Here is a 6,000-nt window from a genome sequence, read left to right as displayed (position 1 = left end):
AACTTGGAAATCGTAAATATTTCAATATTGTACATTCACTCAAATTTAGAGAAATGCAGAAAGCTGAAAACACCACGAAATCAAAGCTCAAGTAGTGAGAAATGTATGGTTTGAAAAGTATGGGGCCGGCGTTAGCCTAACTTAACAAAATAAGAAATATGCTTAACGAAGGAGGCAAATCAAATACGAATAAGTGCGCTGCAGATACATTTAATGCGCGAAAATATCATTAAAATTTGATTAAATGCGAGCACCTATGTTCAAAATCTCCTTAATTATTTGTTTTAAGGATCTCATTTATATCAGGAGTGATGAACGATGTAATAAAAACAAGAAATATTTATTGGCAGAACAACTCACAATATGGTGAGGAAACACAAGAGGGAAATGTGGCCCCAAGAAACAAAAAAATATCAAATAGGTTCACGTTCGGTATTTTTAAAACTCCCTTAATTTTCTGGTTACTCTCCTTTCGTCTTGGCTCAAGCGTTTGCCCCATAACTACCATCACTGGCCGTCAATGTTTCTTCGATGAACTATCCCCTTCGCTCAGGGCCACGCCCCGTTGCAATACTGACGATGAGGTTTATGAGAGCCACGGGCGAGAGACAAGGAGGCGGGGAAAGGGGGGAAGGGCGGGAGAGAAGAACAAGTCTGAGAAGTAAATGAATGGTGAGAGAAGGACGAGCCAAAAATATGTTCAACATGAGCTTCAGGGTAGAAAACCGTGGAGAGATTCTTGAGCGGATTGTAGCTTTACGAACGTATGCACCCTTTGTGTCCCTCAAAAGACCTTCCGACGGAGCTAATTCGTTAAAAAAAAGGGCTTGAAGGTTTTCCCGAGGATTTTGTGAATTTTAAATGTGAATTTAGCGAGCAGTACATTACACAATATCAAAATTTAACTAAAGGTATTGTAGATATTAAGGCAATAAAATACAAAACCACTCGGATTTCTATGCTTAATTGTCATCAGCTAGTGAAAAATAACACTGCTGTCTCACACGCATAGTCGTTCAAATATATGCAGTGAGGGCAAGGAGAAGAAATAAGAATACTGATGTGTATAAAGCGAACGGTAACTACGGCCATATGAATATAATGGGAAGAGTCAACCCCAGACAACGCGACATTAGTACAGCACAGTCAACGCGAAGTAAAACCTGGAGGTCACAAAACGTTTAAGAGAGAGATTTAGACGAAAACGGCCCGAACGTTGGAGGAGCGGCGAGTGGTTTTTTCACCACGATAACGCATTTGTATCTCAGAACTCGTGAGTTTTTAGCCATAAACAAGGCTGCCGTGCTCCCTAGCCCACCCTATTCACCAGACCTGGCCCCATGTGACTTTTTTCTATTTCCCAAACTAAAAATTTCGCTCAAAGGAAAATATTTTCTACCATTCCAGTGATGGAGAAACATTCAACGGAAGATCTTGTGAACATTTCGGAAGAAGCGTTCCAGGACTGTTTTAAAGTGAAAACACCGTTCGCATAAGTGCGTACGTTGAGGAGACTTCTTTGAAGGGCATTCTGCAAAATAATATATTAGTGAAGTATTTTTTGTAATAAAAGTGCTCCGGAAGTTTATGAACGGAGGTGTATGGGATCCTTACGAAGTAGGCTTAGTTTTACAACTAGATCGAGAGTAATGAAAAGCAGCTAGTTTTGTGAAAAGTTGTTATGAACAAGGTAGTAGTATCATAATTATATTGGAAAAATTAGGATGGGAACCCCTAGTTGACCGTGAAAGTCAGTTTGAGTTTACTTCATACATTTGCGGTCGGTGACTTATCTGAGGATTTTTAAGACATAACAGGTCCCGACTTTCTATGTTAGATCAAATGGCGTATGTAAAATCAGGGAGATATTAGAAAGGAATGATTTAAAATATATATTAAATCCAATGCTAAGTATCACCACGATATTATCGCGGGGGTAATTATTATGGGTAGTGTATATATTTTGTCATTATCTTGCATACATTTTAAATAGAACCTTCTTTTTAACACTCCTCTTGAATGATTTGAATATATCCTGTTATTGATTATTCTTGCATGTAAGTACCTTCTGTCTGTTATCAACTTTGTTTCAGGGCATGCTCGAATTGATCTTTGCGTAGATGATGATTTTGAGTGTGCATGCACGGCTGGTGAGCTAACACCGCCCACCACACGACTTACATCCGTTACGTGGCCAGGACCATTGCGTCCCATTTTCTGAGCACGGCAGGTAGACGGTACAATCTTTTGTTACGAAACCTAGATTTTACTGTATTGCCTGTAGTTATATATTATGTGAATAATTGTATATATATCCAACATAGAGATTCACCGAATGATGATAAAAAGTAGGTAATACTTGGCAAAAAATTATAGAAACTTAAGGAAAATATTCGGCAGATACAATGGAGAGGTAAAAAGCCAGTTGAAAGTTATCTACTCCAACATACTTACTCGGTGAATTTTCACTGAATTCAGTGTATTCAACCAAGTAAAGGTAGGTTTCGGACAGTCTTGAGTGACTTAACCTTTTACATGCACACAAAATCCTCCTTTCAATGGCCCTAAATTATTTCATTCTTCATTCCTTCCTAACTTCTTATGTTCCTCATGCTTGCTAAGAAGCCTACTCTCAGACTTCCTCTACCTCTATTTACTTCCCCTCTATCATTACCCTCAATATAAAACTACCATATTCCAAGTAACTGCGGGATATACCGCTACAGTAACTTTTAACGAAGTCATCCGCTAAGTGTACATTACAATGCAACAATTTCAGACTCTAATAACCATTCACCTTGACGAATGATTTTTACACTCTGAAATTGTTTCATCGTGATAGCACTATCATTAAATACTTCCTCAAATACAATTGTTCTGTTTTTTCCGCATTTGTCCCGTATATTTCACTCTTTGGCCATCCCATTTAAAACTTCAGCGTTTGCCTTCCCCTTTCTTTAACTTATTTTCTTTATTCTTTGCCAAGCCCTTGACTCAAAACTCTCCAACCTACGCTAATCCTCTTACCTCAAATACAAGGTTTTACATCGATAAAGCTCCACTTGGTGAATCAAGACAAATCAGTTTCTCCAAGGAGACATTTCCAAAGAGGTTATAATATCCAAATGAAACACCACTTATTCTTCTATAGCCTTAATTTATGACACTAAGTACATTTTAAGCCCGAACATTCACTGATTTAACGCATAGATAAGAGAGCCGAACGCCAAGTTTCAAATTTCTCACTGCCTACTCCCTCTTTGTCTCTTAGATCCAGCAACGCTGAGTGTACCATAGCAATTAAGTAGAATAAACAGGTCTCCAGAGGGGTGAAACAATTTCTTGAAGGGACGGAACTTGCACGTGCAGAGGAGCTAGTTACTTTCGAAGAGAAAAGAAATTTGGCGTGAGGTGATTTATATTGCGACCCTAGAGCCAAGGTCCGACGCGCCTTCCCAAACCCCTTCCCTCACTCCATACACCCCTGTTATCTACCGTGTCACGTTGCATGTCCGAAATTCTAGGAGGAAGAGCAGAAGAGATAACGCGACTGGAGTTACCGATAGGGTGACGCTTCTCCTCATCTTTCTTCCCGCGGTCCAACCCCTCGCCGGACCCCGTTACCAAGAGCAAACAAATTCACGGACGGGAATAACCGGAGATGAGCCGATTAAATGATGGTTCTGGTCGGAGGGCGGATGGGAAGGAGGTGAGAGATGAGGCGAATCGACGCCCTCCAATACGCGCGCCAGTCTTAATCTCGGCCGGCATCGCCTTCGAGGCAAAAAGGGGGTCGGAAGGAGGCAGAGAGAGAGAGAGGGGAGGGGATCCAATCCCTGGCGGACGCAGTGGCGATAGCATCGTCGCTTCATGCGGTCGGAGATTATTAGCAAGTGCGCCTTCACCCCCGCTCGGGGGCCGCGCTGGAGGGAGAGGCGAAGGGCCATTGTAAGGAGGTCGCCCTCCCTCCCCGAACCTCCCGTGGATCGCGAGCAATTCCCGCGCCCTCGGAGATTGCCAAGCCCAAAGGTGTGTTTTTTTCCCTCACTATCCTCGGACTTGCATCCTCGAGTTGTGTACCTACTTCGAGATGAGTAATCACGCTTACAATCTTTTGCGATGCCCGTCGGAACCATCAAAAGCAGCAAGTAACATTTTTTCGGCTACATTTTATCTATCACATTATAGAAATGAAGAAATTAGTTCCGTAAAGACTCGAAAGTAATTTGCACGGGACATTACGAAGCACCGCCTTGTCCGTCCAATTCTAAAAGCGCCGTCGCGAAGTTTAGATGACGTGGGATTTTGTATACATCATTGGAAACAATTATGGAAGCAAACCAAAAGAAATCACAAATTGGGAGTGGTAAAATTCAAAATTATTAAGACAGGGAAGGAGTCACCAAAATTTAATAATATAAGTAAATTGCACTACGGCGCTTAAAAAATAAGAATAAACTATTAGAGTCATCTAATAAGGCACTGAATTTTCTGCAGCAAGCCCATTAACACTTCTTTTATATATTTGATGGCCATTTATTTTACTGCCAATATATTAGTATCAATTTTTAAAGGCAGAGCAAGGAGAAAGGATCAATTAAATGAGAAACCTTTTCCAAAATGGGCGAGAACATTATCGAGCTAAAGTTTCCTAATTCCAATTGAGTCTGAAGTATGTGTACTTGTCTATGGTATTTGTGGATGGTAAGCATTTGCGGTAAGCCTTTTCATGGTTACGCTATAAATTGTGCTGACACAACGTTGAAATTTACTATTGAAGAATTTTTTTCCTTTTCATACTCATTATCTTTATGGGCCCGGATTTGAATACGGTATATGAAAGATGAAACTTACGCCCAGATTTATATAAATCACCGCAGAAATCAGGGAATTCAATCGCAGCTCACCCTAAAATATTGCGAACGAAATTCTATACACCTTTGTCGCAGGTGAATTCAGGTTAAAATATAATGGTCATGCTTATGTACCCGAGGGCAATACTTGCTCATTCTTGACGCAACTATCCTATCTGCGACCAAATGCGTCAGCCGGTTCCGGAAAAGTAACTCATGCAATGTCGATGCAGCGATAATTTTTTCAATGAGAATTAAAAAAAGCATGCGCCAAAGCTGCCCTGCCATGGCTTGGTAATCGAAATTGATGCTCACCAGTTGGCTCCGTTAATTAGTAATTTTGTTCGTGGGACCATAAAACAGTGGCCGAATCTCCCAACCGCACTCCCGTGAAGCTTTCTCACCACGACTCAATCTACTGGTTTTCAGATAACAGCATTATTTACGGCGTAACCTCTCTCATACAGGGTTCCCTCACACACATTCAAATGCGATGTGGAGAAGACGGAAAATTATTTTCACAGGGATCAAAGCTTATTTGTTTGCAGAATACTGAGGAGTTGCATAAAATAAAAAAATTATATTCAGAATCCACGCGCAATGAATTTGTTAGGATTTTTCATTTCAAATTCTGGAATATTTAGGGCAATTTGTATCGGTAGTTCAATTCAACATCACGTATACCCGCAAAATTACTTCACCCTGAATGAACCCTCTTTCAGTTTATCGTCAGTGAAGAGCAACATTTCACTGTAGAGTATTGAGATAACTTTCTCACAAAAGCAGGATGAGAGTTGGAATATGAAAATTACGAATATGTAAATATGAATAGCGGAAAGAGAAATAAATAATATATGACATGGTGCCATAAGAGAGGAAGCTATGTTAAAAGCAGGATATTGCAGCGGAAAATCTGACGAAACGATGGCTGCTGATCGGAAGAAATGCTGGGAGCGTAAACTTAGTCGTAAGAAAACCTTTCATTGCCAAAAAAAATGGAGCATACCATTCTAAGGGGTAGAAAACCAATGATGGAGGAAGCTTCAAGAGAAACACACACAAAATGTTGGACGAAGTGTTAAGACTCTGAAGGAAATCATCGATTACGAACACTAAAATATATTATGAGAAGAAAGAAGTCAGTTGA

The sequence above is a fragment of the Hetaerina americana genome, unplaced genomic scaffold (assembly GCF_022747635.1).
Source record: "Hetaerina americana unplaced genomic scaffold, ioHetAmer1.1.p SCAF_4, whole genome shotgun sequence".
Lineage (NCBI taxonomy): Eukaryota > Metazoa > Arthropoda > Insecta > Odonata > Calopterygidae > Hetaerina > Hetaerina americana.
The sequence above is the reverse complement of the archived record's forward strand: the minus strand, read 5'-3'. Positions refer to the sequence as shown.